Source organism: Anabrus simplex, chromosome 7, assembly GCF_040414725.1.
Source record: "Anabrus simplex isolate iqAnaSimp1 chromosome 7, ASM4041472v1, whole genome shotgun sequence".
Lineage (NCBI taxonomy): Eukaryota > Metazoa > Arthropoda > Insecta > Orthoptera > Tettigoniidae > Anabrus > Anabrus simplex.
The window spans coordinates 45,912,277-45,927,351 of NC_090271.1; positions in this window are offsets into that span (position 1 = coordinate 45,912,277).

Here is a 15,075-nt window from a genome sequence, read left to right on the forward strand (position 1 = left end):
CTCCTGTATTTACAGGCTGCCACTAAAACAAGGTAAATCATATCAGATTTTATATATACTGTACAGTTCTAAAAATTGAAGAAAACGCTAAATTTTGAAGAAACAGGATAATTAATGGGGCATTTCACAGCTGTAGCTCTAGAGATTGTGTCTCAGGATCTGATTTCGGGGATGAATTTCATTGGAAGTTGGAAGCGCTTCCACATGGCGAAAGTGACGAGGTACGGTACCACGAGCTCGGCTCCGACCATTATCCCTATTATTTCAATTTCCTGAATGTGGTATTTAGATTTGTAGTAAGGGATAGAGGGTTTTTATTTTTTCATCTTTTCTAGATTGACCTCCTCTGGCCGAACGCTATGGTGTTCGAACCTGACAGTCGGATCTAAGATGAATCCCTGACAACTGTTGTCTTTAAAGGCTATGATGTCTGTGAAGTGCAGTTTATGGCCAATCCGTGTACCTCCTCATGAACAGTGAATCACTTCTTTCTCAGCTCTTCGGCAATGAAGGATCTGATCTGGTAGTGCCGCAGGTTTCTTAGGAGCGCCCCACGTCTGCAGAATTCTCTCCTTGGCAATGCCGACGGAGGTTGTCCAGGGATCTGCCTGGCACCGAGCGCACCGCAGGAACATTAAGAGTTTTCTCACAAATCATAAGCTTTACTATTCTTTTGTGAATACACTATTTTTCCTTGCGATTTATCGGAACTGTTTATCTTCCCTGTGGGTGGAGTCAAAGAATGCATTATCTGTACCCGCTGCCTGTCGTAAGAGGCTACTAAGAGGGGAACATCATTATCATGAAAAGTTTTCATTCCCCTCCCTGAGGGGAAGGGGCGGGCCACCTAGAAGGTAACGCCTTCTCTCTGGCCAGCTCCCAAATAATCTCTACTCACTCTCCCGTCTTCTAAGCTCAAAAACATATCCATGATTCTATGTACGAGTGTGAATTTTCCGTGGTTTCCCACTTTCAAAACTATGTAAGATTATTAGAGTAATGTGGGAAAATAAATCTAAAAAAGGTGAAAACCGACAAGATGCATGTGTCTAGTGGAGGTATCCTAGACTCTAAAGATAAAGTCTATGAAGTTTTTTATTTATTTTCTGTACGTCGCACCGACGACGGGATAGGAAAGGGCTAGGAGCGGGAAGGAAGTGACCGTGGCCTTAATTAAGGTACAGCCCCACCATTTGCTTGGTGCGAAAATGGGGAAACTTCGGAAAATCATCTTCAGCTCTCCCGACAGTGGGGCTCTAAACCACTATCTCCTGAATGAAAGCTGACAGCTACGTGCCCCAAACCACGTGGCCACTCGCTCGATCTTCTCTCTATCAGTTGCCTACAAATCCAGCGATTGCGGGTTCAAATCCGTTAGAGCAGGGCAGCATCTGTTGTGTACACGAAACTACGTGTCGTGAAGATGGAGGACTGTGTTGCGTGCAGTGGTTACTGTGATTAGCTGCCACCCCCCTGAGGCCCGGGTTCGATTCCCAGCTCTGCCACTAAATTTGAAAAGTGGCACGGAGGTCGGAACGGGGACCACTCATCCTCGGGAGGTAGAGGGGGTTCGATTCTCACCTCAGCCATCCTCGAAGTGGTTCTCCGTGGTCTCCCACTTCTCCGGGCAAATGCCGGGTTAGTACCTAACTTGATCTCACGGCCGCTTACTTCCCTCTTCCATGCCTAGCCCTTCAAATCTTTTCATCCCCTGCAAGGCCCCTATTCAGCATAGCAGGCGAGGCCGTCTGAACGAGGTACTGCTCCTCCCCAGTGGTATCCCCGATAAATGTCTCATGCGCCAGGACGCTGCCCTTGAGGCGGTAAAGGCAGGATCCGCCGCTACGTCCGGAGGGAAAACTGACCGTGGAGGGTAAATAAAATAAAATAAATAAAATTCTCTATCTGCCAGCTTCTGTGCTAGAAAAGTGACACCCTCCAGACACCAACTTAGCAAGTTTACGATTCACTAATAATACTGGTACACCAGGCATCCTTTACTATAACATCGTTGACATTCCTTGAGGTGTAATAAGAATGAAATAGGAGTGAGTGTCAAATTAGCACGTATACACGCATGAAATGAATGTAATGACCCAGCAAAAGTACGTACGCTCACAAACACGCGGGTGGATGATTGTATTTTGAACCAGTTGTACTCTTTATATACACAGCAGCATTTGAGAGTGACGTGTTCTCGCCGTGGGGTTCGTCACGGCTTTTACGAACAACACTCAACAATGAATACAATGAAGGTGGTCCGCTGAATGAGAAGAAAGTGCCCGGCCAACCATGGGCACAGTCAGGTGAACTTCTTCAACCATTGTTGGCGATTGAAAAGGAGAATCTCTTTCTTAATGAAATTCTTCTCCTTTTAAAAATGGAGAAAAACAACTTGAAAGCAAAGAATCAATTTAATTTGATTAAAGATCACCAGAGCTGAACTCGCGAGATGGAAAAATAGTGTGTTCCTAAATTCGCGCATATCTCCTACACGGTGTGGGTCCTAAACGAAAGTACTCACCCTATCCACAGACAGGTATCAACTGGACGTCCTCTATTTTCTTCGGCGCTCAGAATCTTCCTTCTTTCGTTGGTAGCTTATTCCATTAGCAGTTCAAACATTTTCCTCCATCTTCCCGTCCCCTCTTCAGTATTCTCCTTCATGATTTACTGTAGTAGACAATTCCTTGCTAGCATATGACCGACACAAGGTGTTTCCTCTTCTTTGTCATCCTTATCAGAATCCTGTTCTCTCCTACCCTCCTACTCTCATCCTCACCCTATCTGTCTACTGTATTTCGATTTCTCCACTCTTCTCCACAATCACATTCGGAAGTTTTCCAATTATTTCCTTTTTATCGGCCACGTTGCACAGTCATGAGATACGACACTATAAATATGAAGTACTTGGCAAATTTCTTCCGTGCTTTGGGTCACGTAGCTGTCAGGCTGCAGTCGGGAGTTAGTGGGTTCGAACCCCACTGTCGGCAGCTTTTTCACTTTTCGGTGCTTGGGTCACGTAGCTATCAGTTTTCATTCGGGAGATGATGGGCTCGAACTCCGTTGTTTCCCATTTTCACAACAGGAAAATTCTGGGTTTGTATCTTAATTAAGGCCACGGTCAATTAATTTTCACTCCTAGCCCTTTCCTATCCCATCGTCGGCATTAGACCTGTCTGTACCGGTGCGACGTATAGAATATTATAAAAATTTTCTTGGCTTCTCATTTTATTGGGGGCCCTCATTTGGTGTAGATATGGCCCAGTTTTACTTTCGGATGCCCAACCCTACGTGGAGGGATATATTGACTACGGCGCCTTATTTCGGTGGGTTTTATGTGGTGTTTTAAATGTAGATAAAGAGAAGTGTATTAAACTAAACACAGCTAACCATTCCTTGAGCCAGAGAAATGTCTATGGGCCGACCCGGAATCGAACCTGGAGCCCTTTGAACCGAAGGCCAGGACGCTGGTTATTCAGCCAAGGAGCTGGACACACAAAATACTTGCCAGACCTCTCCCTTAATTAAGTTAGAGTGCTCCTAACCGTCAGCAAACCCTTTCAAAGGCTTTCTTCCCCATGGAAATTCTGCTTCTCACTTCCTTATCCCACCTTACATTACAACTCACGAAAAAATACTTCTCAAATACCGAACGGTTTAAACTATTCCAGAAGCCTTCACTCTAGTAATACATTAACAGTGTCCAGTTCCTTTCCAGTTCTCATCACATTCGTCTTGTCCATGTTCAGCTTCATTCCAGACTCCCTGCGCTTGCAATACCCTCCATCGTAACTACTGCTATTGTTTCTATCTTGCACCGACACAGACATGTCTTATGGCGACGATGGGATAGGACAGGGCATGGACTACTGTATGTAGGAAAGAAGCGACATGGCATTAATTAAGGTACAGCTTGATGTGAAAAAATGGGAAACTACGGAAAATTATCTGCAGTTTCTGCTAACGCCACCAAAGTTATCACCTGTGTAATTCACGGTATTTCTAAGTGAAATTATTCTAGCAATGTAGCAACACTGTATTATATACCTTATTTGCACTAGAGTTTACCTTATTTACACTAGATTTCTGCTCTACTACCTGGCTGAATGTTCAACGTAGCTGTTTTCCGTTCAGAGGGTCATGGGTTTGATTTTGGACCAAGACAGGGATTTTAGCCACAGCTGATTAATTCCTGTGGTTCTGGGGATTTTCTTTGAGTTCATTTAAATATGCATTTAGTTTCACATAACACTAGCGATCACCGCAGACATAGGCTCCACACGAGAGGACTGGCCTTCGAACTCTGGGCACGAGAGACCAGTGGACGTCTTTGGCAACATTGATATAATGCACAGTAACCCTAGTCAACTTAACTGTAATTATTAACATTTGAATCAAGGACATAGTAAAAACTGTTCGCGAATATCCAATAGTAATAATAATAATAATAATAATAATAATAATAATAATAATAATAATAATAATAATAATAGTTTTGCCTCAGCTACCATGTGCGGACATTTTAATCTGACGCCATCTGGCTGTCTGTTCGTCAATGTTGACGTTCTGTTTTACTCTACGCCTGCTAGGTGGCAGACAAAGCAAAGGGAATCTCTCCTGGACGTCTGTGGCTAAGTTTTAATGAATTTTGGCGGGTGAACACCAAAAGTGTCACCAGTTATCTTTTACTTACCGACATCGTACGACATGGACTTCTTTTTCCGCCCTTAAAAAATCCGGCTACCTCTACCGGGTTTGAACCCGCTACCTTGGAATCGGGAGGCCGACACTCTACCGCTGATTCATACAGGCCGCTATACATTACGTTTGGAAACAGAAAATGCTGTAGGCCTTATTTATTGAATCGAATCCGTATTATGAAATATATGTCGATAGTTGTGTACACAGTCTCGCCAACACTCCATAAATTATTTCGTTAGGTTCGCTCGAGTCCTTGTCTCTTAACTATCGAGCACAACACTTAAATCACTTGAATTATGAAGAGTCACGAACACTATGGTAATCTGAGGAAGGAAATGCCAAGAATATATTTTTTTTCTCTCGTCGGATATTTTCTCGCTACCTGGCTGACCCTCCGGTAGAACGAACTGTCCCACGGTCATGAAATTTGAATATTCTGAATAGTGTTATAAAAAAAAAGGGACAGCCAGCAGTGTGTGAATGGCACAGGGAGCTGCCTTCACGGGAAACTAAATTCGCCCCAGTCCATTTAATGTTGTCCGCGAGCCCTTAGGAAGAAGAACTGCAAGCGTTCACCATCTTTTTGAGGTCCTAGTTGCAAATTTGTTTCGACGCAAATTTACAAAGGTAATATTTAGTAGTGAATTTATCGTAAATAATACGGGCATTATGGCGGACCCTCTGACAGAACGAAGTGTCCCACGGTCATGAAATACCTGGGCATTAGTGTGTTGGTTACTATTGACGACAGAGCGTGTGGTCGCGTGCTTTGGGTCACGTATCTGTCAGCTTTCATTCCGAAGATAGAGGGTTCAAACCCCAATGTCGGCAGCCCTGCAGATGGTTTTCCGCAGTTTCTCATTTTCACACCAGGCAAATGCTGGCGCTGTACCTTAATTAAGGCCACGGTCCTTTCCTTCTCGCTCCCATCTCTTTCCTGTCCCATCATCGCAAGAAGAACCATCAGTGTGGGTGCGACATAAAGCAAGTTGTAAAAAAAAAAGAAGAAAATCGAGCGCTGCCCTTTAAGTTAAACACGCCGTGCGGTTAGGGGGCTTTCATCCGGGAGACAGTGGGATCGAACCCCACTGTCGGCAGTCCTGAAGATGATTCTCCATTTTCACGCCAGGAAAATGCTGGGGCTGTACCTTAATTAAGGCCACGGTCGCTTCCTTCCCATTCATAAGCCTTTCCTATCCCATCGTCGCCATAAGACGTACCTGTGTCGGAGCGACGTAAAGCAAACAATCTTCTTCTTCTACAGCTTTTCACATAACTGTTGAGCCGCGGGTGCGAACTGTGTCGCACATGTGGATTTGGCTTAATCAGTATTGCGTGTTTCTGTGGTGGTTAGTAGTGTAATGTGTTGTCTAAGTATGAAGAGGAAAGTGTTGGAACAAACACAAACACGCACTCCCCGAGCCAGAATAATTAATCAAACACAATTGAAATCTCCGACCCGGCCGGGAATCAAACCCATGACGCTCTGAACCGAAGGCCTCAACGCAGAACATTCAGCCAATGAGTTGGACACGAAGAACAAACAATAATAATAATAATAATAATAATAATAATAATAATAATAATAATAATAATAATAATAATAACAATAATAAAATGAAACTTAAACACACAATGATCGACTGAAAATATCTCAGTCTGCGAGTAAAAGCACGCCCGGAAGGATGAATGAATGAATTAATTAATTAATTAGTCCGCCTCCGTGGTGTAGTGGTTAGTGGAATTAGTTGCCACCCCCGGAGGTCCGGGTTCGATTCCCGGCTCTGCCACGAAATTTGAAAGGTGGTACGAGGGCTGGAACGGGGTCCACTCAGCCTCGGGAGGCCAACTGAGTAGAGGTGGGTTCGATTCCCACCTCAGCCATCCTGGAAGTGGTTTTCCGTGGTTTCCCACTTCTTCTCCAGGTAAATGCCGGGATGGTACCTAACTTAAGGCCACGGCCGCTAACTTCCCTCTTCCTTGTCTATCCCTTCCACACTTCCCATCCCCCCGCAAAGCCCCTGTTCAGCATAGCAAGTGAGGCCGCCTGGGCGAGCTACTGGCCATCCTCTCCAGTTGTATCCCCCGACCCAGAGTCTAAAGCTCCAGGACACTGCCCTTGAAGCGGTAGAGGTGGGATCCCTCGCTGAGTCCAAGGGAAAAGCCAACCCTGGAGGGTAAGCAGATTAAGAAGAAGAAGAAGAAGAAGAAGAAGAATTAATTAACTACTCTTCTCTCCGAGTCACGGATGACCACCAACTGCGGAGAGAGTATTAATCGTCGCGCATGTGGATTTAGCCCTTTTACGGCCTGATGCCCTTCCTGACGTCAAACATATGTGGAGGGATGTAATCACTATTGGGTCCTTCTGTGCTGTTTGGTAGCGTAGTGTGTTGTATTAATATGAAGAGGAGAGTGTTAGGACAAACACAAATCCCAGTCCCCGAGCCACGCGAAATCTCCGACCCTGCACCCTCTGAACGGAAGGCCTCAACGCTGACCATTCAGCCAAAAGTCGGAGTTAAGTAGCCTATAATTTTCTAATATACATGCTATCCCATTAGTACCTCTTGGATATAGGCCAATCTCTAATTACTAATAATAATAATAATAAATTATTATTATTAAGAGTCTCTGTGGCTCAGGGGGCAGTGCGCCGCTCTCACCGCTGGGTTCCGCGGTTCAAATCCCGGTCACTGCATGTGAGATTTTTTGCTGGACAACGTTGAGGCGGGATAGGTTTTTCTCCGAGTAACTTACTCCTGTTTTTCCTGTAAACTTTCATTCCAGCAACACTCTCCAATATCATTTCATTTCATCTGTCAGCCATTAACCATTGCCCCACAGGAGTGCGACAGGCTTCGGCAGCCAGCACAATTCCTATCCCACCGAGCTCGATAGCTGCAGTCGCTTAAGTGCGGCCAGTATCCAGTATTCGGGAGACAGTAGGTTCGAATCCCACTGTCGGCAGCCCTGAAGATGGTTTTCCGTGGTTTCCCATTTTCACACCAGACAAATGCTGGGGCTGTACATTAATTAAGGCCACGGCCGCTTCCTTCCCACTCCAAGCCCTTTGCAGTGCCATCGTCGCCATAAGACATATCTGTGTCGGTGCGACGTAAAGCCAATAGCAAAAAAAAATTCCTATCCTCGCCGCTGGATGGGGGTTTCATTCATTCCATTTCTGACCCGGTCGAATGACTGGAAACATTCTGTGGATTTTTCAGTAATGATCTCTAAGTCTCGCTAACTACTTTTATGGTTTTCTGAGAAGCCAAGGTGCCGGAATTAAGTTACGCAGGAGTTCTTTACGTGCCAGTAAATCTGTGTGTTGGGTATTAAGCCCGAAGGCTGGTTTGATCCTCTGCAGCTCCGCCAACAGTTGTCATAAATAGCCTAGGCGTCACTGAAGAGGCGTACTAGGGAAATGAGGAGTGAGGTAGTTTCCCGTTGCTTTCCTCACCGAGCCGGCAGTTGTTATTACATATCAGTCTGCCAAGCCCACTGAAATGCATGCACCAACCGACCCTATGAGCGATATTTTCACACCATTCATAACAGGGAGTGGCTGCATAAGGAATGGTATTACTAGCATCACTCATACCTCAGTCACTTTCATATTGTCAAAGCCAAGGATGAGACTGAGACAGGTCAATGAAAGTAACAAATTTGATATAGCCCATACCAGAAGACATAGTGCACTGTAAACACTACATCTCGCCAGCAAAGGCATAGCCAGTCAATCTGTCTTTAACTAATTATTAGATAAAGTCAGACTTTAAAGTACTTCTTTCACAACCGAGCGAGTGGCTCCGTACTTTGTGTCACGGAGCTGCCTACTTACATTCGGAAGGTAATCGGTTCGAACCCCGCTATCGGCAACCCTGAAGATGGTTTTCCGTGGTTTCCCATTTTTACACCAAGCAAATGCTGGGGCTGTACCTTAATTAAGGCTTCGGTCTCATCTTTCCCGCTCCTAGTCCATCGTCGGTGCGACGTAAAGCAAATTTAAGAAATAACTTTCTGGACTTTAACTAAGTCTAGGATACTTTCATATGCATGTCCTTACTACTACATGTATCTTTTCTGTTTTCACCTTCTTTCGATTTATTTTTTCACATTCCTCTTATAATATTACATAGATTTTCTGTTCACCCTGGTGTCTCCATTCTCTGTTTAATAACTTAGCAAATAGTGTAAAGTTCAGGTTCGCCTTCGATTTTACCTATCTCCTTCCCATTTATGTATTTCTTCTTCTTTTTTTTTCCGAATAACCCATTTGCAGGGTACTATGAATCAACTTTCGTCACTTTTCATTGTGTTCGATTTCCTTTGCTTCCAGATTGCCTTCGCCCTTCGAGAATGTCGTTCCTTCTCTTCTTCAGTCCACTTTCTCTAGTTGTTGGTTTCTTCCGCTTCTGAAACGCTGCCTTTTGAACTGCTTCTCTAAAAAGTGTTCTGTTTATGATTGAATCTCTTTTAATTCCAGCATTTTCCATGTCTTTCTCAATTTCAGTGAACCTTAAGGGTTTAGATTTGTAAAGAAGCGTTTGGTTAGTCTGTTGTCATCCATTCTGTAAACGTGTCCAAAAAATTGTGGTCTTCTTTTCCTCATTACGTCAGTTAGTTTTCAATTTACAAATATAGCTCTCTGTTTGGTCTTAACCTGTATTCTGCATTTTTATTTCGATTAGCTCCGAGTATTTTTCTTAAAATTATTCTTTCATCCTTCTCTAGTTTTTCCACATCTCCAGTTCTTGTTAGCTTAAGTGTTTCTGCCGCATATAAATTTTCAGGTCTGACTACTGTTTTGGTAGAGTTTCAATTTTGTGTTCCAGGATAAGTATTTTTTTGTTATATACATTTTTGTCAATTCCATTTTGGCACTCTAGTTCCTATAGCTGTTTTTTTCTTTTGTGGAATTCGTTATCCACTCTATGATATTTCTTGTTTCGTTTTAGTAGGTGTGCCACGTCCATATTTTTATTACATAAAATGCATCGATTTACGTCCTAAAGGAAAGATAATATTATCGTAGATATTTCTTGGCTAATTCATGCAAGCAAGTTTATCAACACTTCGGTATTAGGTGGGCGCCCTTCAGTAATTTTAAGGTGGCTCACGCGTTAGAGAACAGGTCTTCTGAGCCCACGTTGACGAGTTCGATTCCGGACTGTTATTTGAAGGTGCTCAAATACGGCTGCTTCGTATTCACAGGTTACAAGCACGTAAAAGAAATCCTGAAGGACAGAATTCCCGCACCTCGGCGTTCTGAAAAATAAAAGTGTTCAGTGGGATATAAAAGGCTGGACCCGCGATTCAGGGATGGTGTGCCTGCCTCTTACCCGCAGGCCCCAGGTCGGATTTCCGTCTCGCTCAGGGATTTTTACCTGAATTTGAGGGATGGTTCGAGGTTCACTCAGCCTACATGATTACAATTGAAGAGCTATCTGATGGTGAGATGGTGGTTCTGATCTAGAAAGCCAAGAACAGCCGAGATGATTCGTCTTCGTCCCGCTGACTACGTGTCACCTCGTAATCTATAGACCTTCAGGCAGAGCAGCGGTCGCTTTGTAGGCCAAGATCCATAAGAACGATAGTGGCACGGGGCTTTCTCATTATTGTGCTTGTTTTCTTGGTTTGATGTTTACATCTATCTTTTCTCGTATGTAACTGTCACATCAGACAACTAATCATGTGCTTTCACAAACATAATTTCTATCGCAATCCACCTTACAACGTTTTTTTTTTTTACGTCGCACCGACACAGATAGGTCTTATGGCGACGATGGGAGAGGAAAGGTCTAGGAATGGGAAGGAAGCGGCCGTGGCCTTAATTAAGGTACAGCCCCAGCATTTGCCTGGTGTTAAAATGTGAAACCACGGAAACCATCTTCAAGGCTGCCGACAGTGGAGTTCGAACCTACTATCTCCCGATTACTGGATACTGGCCGCGCTTAAGCGATTGAAGCTATCGAGCTCGGTCCTTACAACTTTTAATGACCCTGAGAATATCTTATACATGACAACTATTTATAACAGTTAACAGTGGACGAAAGTTCAACAGATTTTAAAAGGTTCGATTGGCTCAAATCACGTGACCTGATCCGTGCGTATTACGCAGGCTCAGCTGTAGCTGGGCTACTGTGTTTGTCGGCGAACTGCAAGCCGCACACGCCGGATGAGGCCACGACTGTAGTGGGGTGGGTTAGGGTGCAGGGCAGGTGCTAGCAGGTAGAGCACGGGCCAGCTGGCGCGAGCCACACAAAGCGGGTAAGGCACCCCTCCAATTCGTCCTCCCCCTGCCACAGCCTCTTGCATCAAATCGGAAAGTTCCTATCAATCAGTTCCTCTTAGCGCCAAAAATTTTCGAATGTGAAGTCTTTGGAGCAGTTCAGAGAAATTCACTCCTAAGTTTCTGGATGATAATTAATACCTGGAAATTTACATTAATTTTCGAAAATGTTTAAAAGCTGGGGTAATTTCTGACTTAAATTTTGGCATACATATGAAATGACAAGTTATTAATCCTAGTGAAAAATTTCGTCTTGTGAAACAAAAAATTGACTCGGTTCACTTTGGTTGTGGATTTTAATTTATTGGGCGAAACAATTGTTATAATCTAAGCAGTTTATTGAAATGTTCAATTTACGTTGTAATAGACATCGCAGTCAGACCATTATTTGTTCTTGTAATATAATTTACTGCAAAAATTTTGACGTTTTTCCACATAATCATATCAACACAATTCAACTCAATCAGTGTTCACAAATTTATCATTGTGATCTTCTTCGTTGTTTTCATCATCAGTTGCCCTTTCAGTAATCTCAGTTGGGAGATTATTGAAGAAATGCTGGTGAGATGGAGGTACATAGGGCAAGAGGTTCATTATGTCCCTCTCAGCTGCAAATATCCTTCGTTGAATTCCAAATAGGGGCTCTTGAATGGCAGGTGACAATGATAATAATGATCGTGCTGCTCTCTTGTTGGGCTCAAGAATTACCTCTAAGAAACACATATCTTCATTCAGAGTGCCCTTGAAAAATATTTTGAAAGGAACCTTTCATTTATAGCCAGTTGAAGGCTTAACCACCAGCAGTCTTTTTTTAAATTAGTGATACTTTCTCCAAAGCCTTTGTGTATAAGAATTCCTCTATCTTCATCCTGATTTCTTTAAAACGGGGATTCTTCCGCTTTAAATATTTGATTATTTGCACTCAGTCTTCTGGGACGTAGATATGATCCAGATTATGAATTAGGAATATAATCTTCACCGATAGGTATGTTATTGACCAAATAAAACACATAGGCCTACACTCACAAATAACAACGATGATCTCCAGATTAATGGACTTGGTTCACTATGGCAGTGACAAATGCTTAGTAACCTTCACCTTGCACAGAAAGTACCGCCCTCTGTGAAGCAGTGAATGAGTTATGGACTTAAGTTTGCTATGGCAATGAAAAAATCGAAGTCTTGCTAGTCCCAGACTGCATTAATCCCCAAACTGACCATTGGAGGACTTGGTCTACTTAGGTTGTGAACCTCCTATGTATCTTCTTCTACAGTGAGGATGCCATTTGTAACAGAAGCGCGTATGTACGTTCTATTCTAATAGACCACAACCCTTGTCGGTTGGGGTGGTAGAATAACATCCATGGTATCCTCTGCCTGTCGTAAGAGGCAACTGCAAGAGGGATCAGGGGCTTTCAACCTGTGAGCGACCACGGTTCCTCTAGCTGATAACTAGTGCCTGGATTTTTAGGTTTTAACCTAATTTTTTCCTCGCCATTTAATTAATAAATTTCAAAATATATAGTATATTCGTTTCACGCCCTCTGAAGCAGAATACAGTATACTCTCGATTATCCGGACGCGGATTATCCGGTTTGCGGATAAACCGTTCACGTTTTCGCCGTATTGAAAATACTGTAATTGAAATCAAATACAGTATATAGATGCCCTATTGTATTATATGGCACAATGGGTGTTTGAATGTGGTAACATTATTGCTGCACTCAAGCGGATAAACAACCAAAAGCAGAGAACCATTACAGACTTTCTCAGACCACAATAATGTGTGTAAGTAATGTCTATATATGTATTATAGCCTACTTTATACAGTACTGTATTTAAAAACATTATAGAAGGCATTTTTCTTGCAATAAACACAAGCTTTTGGATTTTCCGTGTTTTCCGATTATCCGTGCCATTCACCCGGGCTATTAGCGCGGATAATCGAGAGTATACTGTATGTGAATTTCATTGTACCTAAAAAATTGGCGGTAGGTTGTCACTATTGTAACGGTCGCTGTGTTTCAAGATTTTCGTAGACATGTTAGAAATAGAAGATAAATATTAACTTATAGAAATATATTTATTTAAAGTTAATTACAAGTAGGGCCAGAGGTCCCTTTGGCTGTAACTAACTGCCACTTTAACTTAAATGTAACACCTAACATACAAAATCTAATAAAAGAATACATAAAAAGCGTAAGATACATTTTCCTACTGAGGATATAAGAATAAGATTAAAAACTAAACATCTAGGAGGTTACAATAATACTTTTAACATTTCATAAACATACACTATACTAACAAGGAACAGAAGACGAAAGAGAAACCTAAGAATTTTAAAGCCGAGGATGAATTAAGAGTAAAACTGAACAACTAAAATGTATCTAGGAGATTATGATATTTCGTACTATTTAATTAATTTGGTGAAAATTCATTTACATGGCTTAATAAGTGGAAAGGTAGCGGTATTTAAGAGATTTTTTCTGAGTTCCAACACTACTTTGCTGAATTTCATATAGTTTAAGATCGTTGTATAATTGAGAGGCAGTGACAATGAACGACTTACTGCACTTTACCGTACGATGCTGTGGAACCTGAAGGGTGTTAGCTGTAAACCTATTGTCCCGGTCGTGCAATTGACTCATCTGAACAAAGGACTTGGTCAAATATGAGGGAGCATTAGATTTTAAAATTCTCAGAAGTAAACAAGCAGCTGAGTATGATCGTCTATCCCTGAGTTTCAACCACTCTGCGGCTTTGTAGTAAGATGTTACGTGACAGTCTTTACGAATATTGAAGACGAATCGAACATAAGAATTCTGAATACGCTGGAGTTTGCTATTATATTTCTCAGAGATATCGCTGTAAATTACAGCGCCGTAATCTAAAATAGGAAATACCATAGTTTGGATCAACACCTTTCTCACCGAGAAAGGAAGATACGGCAAGTTTCGTCGAAACTGATGCAATATGCCAGACACTTTCTTGACCAAGTGCTTGGCATGAAAGGTGTGGATAATAAACTTGATTCAGTAGAATGTGGTACACTTGGAATGTGGGTAATAACTCGGTGTAGTATGGGTCTGTGATATGAGAAGCAAGAGATATAATTTAAGAGTTCTGTAGTAGTATTACGAGTAAAAGTAAGATCAGTAAATGAATTGGCCAGTGTGCTGCGAGAGTTGATCGGCATAATCAAATTTTTATTTCTCGTTATTAAATTTGTTATTCTATACAACTGACCATGATGTATTCACAACGACAGTTAACCTCCAACTGAGCACGCGAGTCAACACAGCGCCATCTTATAACAGAGTATGTGTGTGACGTCACATATTTAGCATAAATTTTGACTTAATTTGAAGCGATGTTTCATGAAAACTACGTTTAATATTTTCATTCTTCTCTCCGATATATAGCCTCCTCCTTTACCTGTCAATTGAGACATTAAATATACTCGTACGTTCCCGTTCTACCCAAACACCGTTGTCGAAGGAGGCAAGTCTACGTTAATACCTAAACGAGGGTTTAAAACGTAAAATAAGCTGTTCTGTCTTCTTCATATGAGTAGTGTTATTTCTCCATTGAAACTACCATAAAATTATTTCCACCACTGCTCCAGAGTGTGCAGCAGTGAAAAAGCGTGGTCAACTGTTGGTGCAATGTTCGTTAAATTTAATTGTTTTACAGAGAAACAATACCTAAATTGAAATATAGATTGCTACAGATCGAAACTTTACTACGGATGGTCGGGTCGAGTAGCCTTCTGTCAGGCATGCTCCAGGCAAGTTAAGTTTCTCGTTACTAACCTAAAAACTGCACTGCAACACCTTAGCACACTTAGTGAGGTATACTTAAGATTTCTATTTTTTATTTCAGTTAAATGTCAGCAGAAATCCCATCTTGAGCAGCATAAACCTGCAGCTGCACTCATTGCTAGGTGTAGCTTCTAGGAGAAAGAAGTCCAGCAGCTACAGTAGACTACAAGCGACAGAGATGCGCTTTCTGCGAGGTAGAAAGAGCAGGGACAAGATAAGAAATGAAAGAATACGAAACACGCTACAGATCAAAAC